General features: G+C 40.6%; 1 protein-coding gene across 4 annotated transcripts in view; it reads right to left on the reverse strand.

Moving 5' to 3' along the window:
- ADNP (activity dependent neuroprotector homeobox) overlaps positions 1–11,570 on the reverse strand; it is a 29,321-nt gene extending 17,751 nt beyond the window's left edge. The window contains exons 1-2 of one of the 4 annotated variants that reach the window (XM_035025409.1): positions 11,517–11,534; positions 9,351–9,524 (exon numbers count right to left, since the gene is read on the reverse strand). The gene's annotated coding sequence lies outside the window, so the exon portion shown is untranslated. Of the gene's footprint in view, positions 1–7,929; positions 10,433–11,516 lie in introns of those variants that run through there. The other 3 variants (XM_035025408.1, XM_035025410.1, XM_035025411.1) reach the window with 3 other exon arrangements.
- Positions 11,571–11,576: the final 6 nt, after the last annotated feature.

Genomic DNA, 11,576 nt, shown 5'->3' on the forward strand with positions numbered 1-11,576 from the left:
GCTCAGGTCATGATCCTGGAGTCCCGGGATCGAGTCCCACATCAGGCTCCCTGCTCGGCGGGGAGTCTGCTTCTCCCTCTGACCCTCCCCCCCTCATGCTCTCTCTCTCTAATAAATAAATAAAATCTTTAAAAAAAAAAAAAAGAATTTTTAAGTGTATAGTTCAGTGGTATTTAGTCATACTATCATGCTACCATCACCACCACCCATCTCCAGAAGTCTTTTCATGTTGCAAAACTGAAACTCTGTGCATTAAACAATAACTCCCTTCTCTTCTGCACTGGACAACCACAATTCTACTGTCTCCATGATTCTGACTACTCTAAGTACTTCATGTAAGTGGAATCACAAAGTACTTGTCTTTTTGTGACTGGCTTATTTTACTTAGTATCATGTCCTCAAGGTTTATCCATGCTGGAGCCTGTGTCAGAATTCCCTTTCTTTTAAAGGCTAAATAATATTCTATACCATCTTTGCACCATATTTTGCTTATCTGTTATTCTAAGGCTGAATAATATTCCACGCTATATGTACACACATTTTGCAGGTGATGGGACACTTCGATTGCTTCCACCTTTTAGCTATTGTAAATATTGCTGTGAACATGGATGTACAAATATCTCTTCACATGGTAATTCTATGTTTCCATAGTGGTACTACCATTTACATTCTCATCAGCGCACAATGCTTCCTATTTCTCCACATCCTCACCAACACCTGTTAATGTTTTTTTATAATAGCCATCTTAATGTGTATGAGGTAGTATTTCATTTTAGGTGTGATTTGCATTTCCCTAATGATTAGTTGATACTGAGCATCTTTTCATTTGCTTATTGGCTACTTGTATGTCTTCTCTGGAGAAAGGTCTATTCAAGTCCTTTGCCCGTTTGAGATATGCTTTCACATGTAAAATATACTTGGAATTTCCAAGGCTTAGTATTAAAAAATGCAAAACGTCTCATAAATACCTTTTCAAAATATTGGCATGTTGAAATAATACTTTGGATGTACCAGGTTAAAAATATATTAAAATTAATTTCATCTTTAAATTAAATGTTAACATTAAATGAAATTAAATGTTAAAATGTGGCTAGTAGAAACACAGATGAACCTTGAAGACATATGCTAAATGAAATAAGCTGGCCACAAAAGAACAAATACTGTGCTTTTACTCATATGAGATACTGAAAGTGAAATTCAGACAGAAAGAAGAAGGTGGTTGCCAAGGGCTGGGTAGAAAGAAGAATGGGGACTTGGTGTTAAATGGGTGTAAGATTCAGTTTTGTAAGACGAAAAAAGTTCTGGAGATGAACAGTGGTAATGGTTGCATGACAATGTGAGTGTACTTAATAACAAAGAACTTTACACTTAAAAGTCGTTAAAATGGTAAATTTTATCACAATGAAAAAAAATTTTTTTTCAATGTGGCTACTGGAAAATATAAGGCAATAGTACTGAATATGGAGCCAAATAAGGTTTGCTCGTAATTTTATCAGCAGGATAGTGTGGGTTCAAAATTAGAGGCATTTATCATTGATGACTCTCTGCCAAAACTATGAATATTAAGCATCTGTTAAGTTTTTTTTTGAACAGGACAGATCCTCTAAGAGCAAGTCCTGGATGTAACATAGGAACTTTGAAGGACTTTAGAAATAATTTCCAGACCATTTTGGACAATATTAAATGGATGACTCTATGGTAACATTATTAATGCCCCCCCCCCCCCCCAAATCTTAGAATTCCCTTTCCTAGCAAAAATGCTCTACTCCAAGAGGCCAGGAACAGAGGAATATATCACTTCTGTCAATGTCAAAGGCTCCAATTCACTCTGCCTTAACTAATAGATTTAATCCAGCTGGGGTTACTTTAATAAGTTCAACTATTTTTTGTTTTGCAGAAGTGAAATGATTCTAGAGCACGTAGCAGTAAAGATTTTCAAAGAATTTCCATGTATTAAATTTTTAAATAACCTTAAGTTTCTTTCAAACAGTTATAAGGATAGAACTGCCAAAGAGGAGAGGTCCTAGGAAAAATAAATTGAGAAACCTTTTCAAAGGTAACACAATGATGACAATTTAATCTTGGCAAGTTTTGTTTTCTTTCATGTGGTGTGGCTCATTAATATCAAACCAAGAATCTAATGGGAAATAAGCAGCCCCATTCACCACCTTATCAATCTCCAAAATTATAATTACACTGTGACTTAAAATTTGTTTTATTTTAAATGCTCATCACAGGTGACTTCAGATTTAGGAAAGTATGACCTGAAATTATAATTGATACAGTATGGTAAAGAGGTATTTATGTCTGTAAATTACCACTATGAATCATTTTTCAGCAGAGATTGGTTTTCCTGATCTCAAATGATGGAATTACGAACCCTTAAAATATGCAGGAACACAAGGGTGCCATCTCTTGATCCAAACCAAAGAAGTTCTATTAAGAAGATCCTCCTTGTTGTTTTTTCCCCCTTGCTAGGTATCTAGCATCTACAGCAGTGGCTGACACATGGCAGGCACTCAGTAAATGTAGACTAAGGAAAAGCCCCTTCCTAGAAAGGACGTACAGAGATGACACCCCATAAATATCTACAGGAAAAGAAGCAAAGTGTCAGATGTGTCACAAACCGAATGCTCTGAGGTTTCATAAGAGGGAGAATTCACTCTCAGCAGGGGAGCTCAGGAGAAGGTGGAAGTAGATGCTAAGCTGGGGCCACTACGTTAGTTGAGAATCTGCATTCACTGCAAAAAAACACAACAAAAAAACAAAACTTGCTGGCACAGTTCTAGAGGTGGGACAGCAAGAAGTTCTACGAACAACATATAGAGTCCAGAATGGCTGCTATGCCAAGCTTCCGAGTAATAATGAACGACAGGGTTGGGAGGGTAGGTTGGGGAGAGGATAGAAGCCTTGAGTGTGCAGCTAGAGTCTGGTAGGCACTGAGGAGGTGCTGCAGATACTGAAGGAGAGAAAGGATACAATTCTAACAGCACTTTAAGAGAATTAATCTGGCCCGTATGGCAGGTCCCATTACAAAAGGCCTAGAGGAAGTCCATGTGGAGTGAAGTACCTGACCTAGGCAACTGTCAGAATCACCAGAGCTGAGTTTACACCCACCTCAGACCCACACAATCGGAAAGGTCTGCAAGATCACCGGAGCAGAGCCTTAGGTGTAAGACAGTAAGATGCTGAAGTGATGGCAAAAGGAAGATGAAATTCAATGGTGAAGCCTACAGCCTACATCAACATTTGTGTTTCCCAGTAAAGCTATATTGTTTTCATGAATAAAAATTCAGCTGACCTATCAGCTACATGTAAAATTTTTACCTCACAACTTCAAATTTCTGTTAACAAGTAGGGTGACACAACACAGTAAAAGCTTTCCTCTGCTCAAAAGACAGACGGTACGATGTAGTTATTAAGAACACAGTTCCAGAGCTGGGCAGATTTGTGTCCTTACTTAATCCTTACTCTGCCACTTACTAGCTTTGTGAACCCAAAAATATTACTCAACCTCTGGAGGTCTCTTTCCTTATAGTATATGCAGAAGAACACGATTCCATTGTTCAACTCCAATGCCAGAAAGATTAAATGAGATGCTGCCACAGTTAACACTTAAAGCAGTTATCATTATCTTAAACCAGATCAGATACTAGAATAGTCACTTTGAAAATTATGAGCTCACGCTATGGTATAATCTTTTAAAAAATATGGACTATTAATCCTGATAATCAGATGTGGTTGCCATGTATCTGTTCCTAGACACATCATAATGTGCATTCACACACATTATAGTGTTTTCACATAATACTTTACATTTGTGAGTTAGCATAATCTTAACTTTATAAACTCTGTGGCACTTAAAACGCTTATGCAACAGAATATCTGCAAGTACCTACAATAAACCTAGGTGACTTAAAGTCACACAGAAACATCAAAGTTATGATCTAGATTTTGCATATTCATTAAAAAAAACATGTGGGTCACTTCTAAGATTTTCAGGCTAAAAGACTAGTGCCTACAACCGGAAACTATTATGTTGCTGTTTATCCCATTACTTGGGAGTATTCAGATTTTAGATGAGAATCCTAGCTGTGACCACCAGAATTTACAGAACACATTAATGGAACCAATGGCTTTCAGGGTGTTTTGAGAATGTGCTGAGACTATGATAGAATATATGCATGGAGGAGAAGATGACGCTGGAGGGACAAGATGAAAGCTGAGCAACTGAAGGTGTGCTCCCTAACCCTTTATCAATTTTACATACTGAAGTTCACAAAGAATTTTACTTGAAAGGAAGAAAGATGCCTCACAGCTTACCAAAAAAAAAAAAAAAAAGGTTTGAGACTATCTCTAACACCTTAATCTAGCTTTAAAGAGTATGAGATGGGGAGCATTTCCTAATTTGCTGTTTGAAGTAGGCATTCCAGCAAGGCAGGGACATACCATGGGGAATGACCGCAACACCTTGCCACCCATGTAAGAACTCCATAGCGGAGCACGGCTGTTGTCAATACAGGTGGACAACCTGGCTAAAGAGAAATGTGAAAAAGGGAAATCAATTCACAAGTGGGGACCTAAGAAGACATCCAGATATGTCCACTTACAATCATTTCAGTAGCACGTCACTGGTCTGGTCATCTAAATGGCATAAGACACAAAGTAGGTTATTTTTAATTCCTTAATGAGAAAATTTCTATGCTCTATCAAAACTACTCCGAAATAATTTTCCCAGAGTAAGGGAAAGGTTCTTTTCTCCTCATTCATGAATAACAGAATAGTTTACTTGAATCACCTCAAGTTTTTCTGAGTGATCTCCTAGGAGTTAAGGCCTAATATGCAAAGCTTTCTTTGTAGCAGAAGCATTATTCGTGTAGCAGGCTTTGCCACTTGGTGGCTCAACTCTTACACTTTCTGCAGAGAAGTTTTTCTTGGTGTTGTTTTTAAGCCTACCTGATTGTGGACCAGGACTTTGAGCCGACTGCACAGGACACTCCCCACCGCTTTCATAAGAGCAAGAATTCTAACTGTTGACTTACGTTTACAACCCCCAATTTAAAATTTTAATGAATTCTTCCATATTTCCGCTAGATAGAAGTTTCTTCAGATATACCAGATTTCAAAAGAAACCATTCATTCAGGTTCTCATTTGTTGCCAGTTCCCACCAGAAAAAGCTGCACGTTTCAATGGAAGCACAGCCTTCCACAAACTCCTAAACAGAGCCCAGAGGGTTCAGAAAAAGGAAAGGCAGAACGGCAAAAGCCAGCAATTATCTAAGCAAAAATAACTGTTCGGAGGAAAGAAAGAACAAGACTGCCCTAAACCAAAACACTGGGAAAAGCGACAGGACCCTAAGCAAACGCTCTTTTTAGATCCGTGTGCAGGCAACTTCAAGCCAGACATGTGCTGCTTCAACCAACCGCCCCCGGCACAATTTTTGCCGGGACTCTCTTGCTGGGGGTGTGGCCAGCCTCTGACTGTCAAGCCCATCTAGGCTCCTCGGGTACTCACGGACACACGAGCACAAAATAGCACTACCCAGTTACGAAGCATTCATGGGACCCCATGAGCCAAAGAGCACAAGGGAACCCTACAAAAGCCTGTGTTCAAGCACAGGCCTCGCGTGAACACATTCTGTGGCTCACGTCATCATCGCATGTCACAGTGCCTTGATTTCCCCACTTGTGAAACAAGGACAATCCTAAGAAAATTGAGAATGGCTTAAAAAATGCTTGGCTAATAAAATGGGCATGCCATTAATATTACCCTAAAGGCCAGCAAAGAGGCCTTTACACTTACAGCTCACCCTTCTTAAAGGCATCAACCAAGTCATCGGAGAAGTGACACATAAACAGAAACAACCCACAGCTGAGTGACTCAATTACAAATCTACACCCTTACTGGAGAGGGAGTCAGGATGGTAGGGATTTATTTTTAATTCTAAGGGATGGTCAAACAATGCACAAGTCTCCTACAGATTGCACGCATGTTTTTGAGTTAAACCTTAAATCTTAAACCGCAGTACGTGTTCAGGGCAGTCTTCCTTAGTAAACTCTATCAAAAGCATTTACGCTCTCCTCTTAATTTCCACACCTTTATTTCTGGAACTCGGCTGCAATCCTGGAGATTTCATTATTTCTCAAGCTGTGGTCTTAGAACTAAACTAGGGATCCACAAAAGCAAGGAAGCTTGAGAGTGCATTTCAAAGAACTACAGGCAGAGGACGACTGAATCTCTCTCATGGAGATGAGAGAACTCAGAACTAAAATAGTGAAAAGAACTTTGCATTTTACACTGATTAGAAAATGTATGCCCTCAATCAAAACAGTTCCTGTATATAGTTGGCTCACATTTTATCTGTGACTTCCTAATATAGACAAACACATCACATTATAATCAAGTTGATATATATATATACCAATCTGAGAAGCCTGATAATATGTGAGGAGAGCCTTCTTCCAGTGAAAGAGAATATGGATTCTCATTCAAGATGACTCCTTAACTGCCAGATATCAAAGGTAGGTCACAACCAAAACACAGGTCCAAGGAGAACTAAGACACAGAAAGACTGAGGGAGCACAATCATCCTTCCCCTCACTTTGTAATTAACAGGATCAGGCAAACAAACTATAAAAAAACATGAAGTCATAATGGAACCATGGCCATTCATGCTGGGCAAAACAAGGATGGCTTCTTTTACAAAGTCTCTCAATGATTAAGGCAGAAATGAGTAAACAAGAAACAGCTTCTACATTCAAAGTATCAATTCAATTAGTGTGGGGCTTTGGTTCTCACCAGTTTCAAATGCCAAGTTTCCAAACTAACAACATAAAATGTATAACTGACAGTGATGCACACCAGCAAAATATGGCATTTGTTCTAGATTTAACGCCACAAGCTCTTACAAAACTAGGTGAAGTTTGCATGATGCTAAGAACATGTCAAGTTCTGTGACTCTACAATTAAATTATTTACTCAGGGGAGCAACATTTTACTTAATGTTCATGCTGTTTAGGCAAATAAATGAGTTAAACTCCCATGGAAAATATTTTATCTTCTGGAAGACGTAACAGACTTTAAAGGGAAAGCCCTTTTAGAAGTTCAGGATGAACACATAGATTATTACACAATAGTACTGGGCATCTTGGTGTAAACTACAAATTAGCTTCTAATCTTATAAAAATTTCCATTTTTTGGCTACTTTCACATCATTTTGCAAGTTATCTCACTAAGATTTTAACAGGTTATTTTAAAAAACTACAATGTCTAATTCCGACATTTTTTTCTGTAGTTATATGTACTATTTCTCAACCACATCTCTGATGCTCGGACTTTGTATTTAATGACAGGTATTTCCAACTCTAAAAACGTGAGTTGTATTTTATGTGTATATATGTACAAACCAATTGATGGAGTCAACCTGCCAAGGTCTATTACAACTCACGCTATTTTGTTATTTATATATAGTTCCCAAAAGACAAAAATACTACTGAAATTCTGAGATTTTTCTTTTCTCTCTCTCTACCCAAGTATTGATCCCTACTTGCTCCTTTGTAACTGATCAGCTCTATCTTCCTCATTAAAGTAATTTCCACAATTAAACATGTAGCCAGCATGTGTACATCACCTTAAGTGTATCAACCGACAGATTGCTGAATACTTAAATTTTCAAAATACTAGAAATTACATTTAGTTACAAGGAAAGCAACAATTTTTAACAGTGTACCTTAATTATGCTTTTAGTAATCAAATCGAACAAAAAACAGAAGTCATTTTTACTTGGTAAAAGCCTATTTAAGCTGATTATCTAGCAGCAACTACATGTTAATGAAAAGGCCTATTTTGATCAGAGAATCTTTAAGGTTTTTAAAAGCTTAGCAACTCTTGAGATTGGGTCATCAAAATAACAATAATTGAGAACTTACTTGACACTTAATCTGTTCAACATGGTGACGTTTTATTTTTAACATAAATAGTATTAGAACTTTTCCTGCACTCTGGTTTAAGGAAAAAAAAGAGAAATTTAAGCAAAACAAATTCACAGTGGGTATGTTTACAACCAATGACTTCCAGGACAGGCGGGGCCAGAGGTCTTTAGAGATTCAAAGCCCAATCTCCTATATTTTCTATAAAGACCATAAGAACCAAAATCAAAGATTTAGTAAGTTCAATGTACAGCAGCCTCTGATAAGGTAATTTTAGGAAATTTTCAACAATGGCCAAGATAAAGAAGGAATTTCTACTTAAAGTTCAATTAAACAGAATACCCATCCCCACCCTCTGGTTAGTTGAGGCTTTTTACCGTACTTTTAACGAACCCTCAGTTTACCTAAATTCCAGCTTTCAAGCCCAATTGTTTCACCTTTTGTTTATTTATTTATTTTGATGCCAAAACCAGGAAACCTTGAAAACTGCAGAATACATACTTTCTAAGAGCTCATAGCAAGTTTTCCTGTAGGGGGAAAATGGCTATTACCACTAAGGATATCAATTAACACTGTATCTTATGTATAATTTGCCAAATCAAACAAAAGCACCTTCACAAGCCTCACCTCAAACATACCCTCAAATAAGTTGTTTTCAAATTACTCCTCTAAAAACTCAATATAACTATATATCAAAGACCAAGTACAGGTCAAAATTATATCTGTTTAACATATACTAAGCAGTATTTAAAAATTATAAATATTACCATTTAGACTTAAAATCTGATTCTGTGGTTACTAAAAAATTGCAAAACCAATATAGTTAAGTCTCCGTTGGAATACCTGAACCAAGCTGCCTCCTTTTCAGTCACCAAAATGTTACTTGGTAGCAAATGTTCCATGAAAATTCTCCCTTAAGCACCAACTGGTTAACTATGTATCAAAGAATACACCCATTCATTCCCCATAAATTTACCTTGATGTATCTATATAAAATACTTGCAACAAAGTCTTAAAAGTACCCTGAGTATCAACAACCACTGTCAATCATTGGTAGCAAGTACATGTTCATGGAAAGGCCTGTTCTGATCAGAGAATCTGTTAAGGTTTATAGAAGCTTAGCAACTCTTGAGATTGGGTCATCAAGATAACAATAATTGAGAACTTAACATACTTTATACACAAGAGTGCAGAATGCAAATGATTAAAACAATATTAGCAACTTAAAAATTCTCTCTTAAACAAGCCATAAGTCATTTCTCTGTTCAGAACCCACGACTGCAACCAGCTCTAACTGGTTCCTTGAGGAATGTGGCTAGGCTGATATTTTGGAAGTGCTGGCTTTGGTGGTGACCAAGGAGGAAGAAATCTCTGGCTTCCCTGTTGCTGCAGTTCCCACCCTCCAAAATGAATATACCCACCGGTGTGAATTGACAATGTGGTCCAAAGAGCAAGGCAGGAACGGAGTCCAGATCCTCAAAATGGTAGTACAGGGCATAACCACTAGGCCACCTATCAGTTCAGTACAAAAAGTACAACCCTGTGCATCATGGTGCAAAAGCTGGGGCCTAGGTTTCGCATTGTGCATCTCACACCTATGGAAATAACAAGAGGAGTAAAATCTATAGAAATCAACACACCCTAAGAAGGTGGGTGCTCACAGAAGACCGGTGTCAACACTTTTGCAAAGGTGGTTGGCTACTGAGATAATGAATGGCAATTACAAGTCCAAAGTTGGAAGGCAACAAAATTTTACAATCAACTCTGTTGAGTTTGACAATGAAGAACTCAACATGGGTTTGATGTTTACCAACAAGGCTTTGCAAATCATGACACCCATCTACATGCTTATGAAAATTACTACCCCACTAAAATCTAACATCCTTCAAGAATGATTTTTACCTCTCAAAAGAGTTGGAAAGATTTGGGCCATGAAGAAAGGAGGTAATCAGCAATACCCCCAAACCCATTACTCTCAGGTTTTAAACTTTCCCTTTTACCATCTGACCTTGGAAAGACATGGTGACACATTCAAAGCTTAAGGTGGAAGAATTCCAGAGAATAGGAAATCTGTGTACCAATGATGTGCCAAGAACAAATGTGGATTGTCTGAGGGTCAACAGTTTTGAAAAAGTAAAAAGACAGAACTTCTAAAATGCAGGGTGGATTCTTTAAAAGAAATAAAATCACCGCTCTTGACTCACTTAATCCTTCGCCATGTTGCTGTCAGCTCACCAACTAAGTGCGAGAGTGTGTGTCTTGCTGGGTCCATTTTCCCATGGTCTGTAGAAGGCGCTGTGAAGCACATCCTGTTCTAGCTCTGGGGCCCTTCCCCCCTCTGCAGCCTTACCCAGTGCAGGGAATGCGCCCCCTACTGACTCCAACACTCATCGCCTTTAGCCGACTTGGCTGCGGTGCATTTTGGGTGGGGGCTGGTATTTTCTTGATGGCCATAAACCAGAAGCAACAATGCAGATTTATAAAGAAACTGTATCAAGCTACCCAGGAGTTGGTCCCCCCCCGCCCATCTTGAAGGTTCAAGACACTGGCACGAGAAGCATCGGGGATAGGAATTGGGTGTGTGGGGATGGACAGCATTAAAATGGCAAACACAGGAAACAGTTTGGTTCTTTTTCCCTCCTAAGCCTTTGTCTGAGAAATGGGGTTATAGCAAGAACTGCCCAGAGGAATTGGTGAATGCAAGAACATCAAGAAGACTTAGTGTGGCTAAAAAGGATATTAGACCTTAGCGCCTGATCTTGGGCAGAAGAGGAAGAGAAGCAATCGCGCCTTTTCCAGCAGACAGGCATCCAGGTTGGGGGGGAGGGGAGGGCAGGCAGGCAGCCCAGAGGAAAGAGAGGTGAATAATAGGGTGCTCAAAGAACTCCTCCCCATTCATTGCATTTAAAAAAAAATCTTTTCGCAGCTTTCTGGATTGCCATTTTTTTCCCACCTGATTGCAAAGTTGGGGTTCAGAATGTTCAAAAGAGGTCGTGCTGACCAGGCAGCTGCGACTGAGAAAAGGGGGTGGTGGTGGACTCCGTGGTTAGGAGGGGAGCTGGCATGTTGGAGAGGAAGGGCTGCACGGCGGAGGCAAAGACTTTCCACTCTGTGCCATGCATGCTCCCCGCCCCCCAATCTGTCCCCCCCTCCCCCAGCTAAGGATGGGTAGACCTGGCAGAAGGCTCGTCCCAGGCACTGGGGGTGTGCGTGGGGGGCCCGTTCGGTGGGGGCGGCGGGAGGAAGGGATTAGTTCCAGGGATGGGAGCAGCTCGGTTCTTGCTGGGGGCGGGGTGGAGGGAGATGCCATCAGCGGGACAAGCTCGGGGGGCCAGGCTGGCTGCTGGCCTCGGCGGGCTCGCGGGGCGGGGAAGGGGGGTCGGGCTGCAGGAGGAGGCGCCTGGACCCCGGAGCAGAGCCCGGGTAGCGGTCCGCGCCGGGGCGGGCGCTCCGTCAGCACCGGAGTATGCAAAGGAGCGTGTGCGGCCGGAGGGCTGGCAGTCGGAACAACAATGCGCCCGCGGGGCCGGCTCGGCGGGAGCGGGGCCGGGCCGCGGGGTCGGCGCGCGGCGGCCGCCGGGGCTTACCTTGACTCGGCCTCGAGGCGCGCGCGGGGCCGGCGTGCTCGGGGGCCGGGCGGCGGCGGC

This window comes from Mirounga leonina, unplaced genomic scaffold, assembly GCF_011800145.1.
Source record: "Mirounga leonina isolate KUSES-001 unplaced genomic scaffold, KU_Mleo_1.0 Mir_195, whole genome shotgun sequence".
Classification (NCBI taxonomy): domain Eukaryota; kingdom Metazoa; phylum Chordata; class Mammalia; order Carnivora; family Phocidae; genus Mirounga; species Mirounga leonina.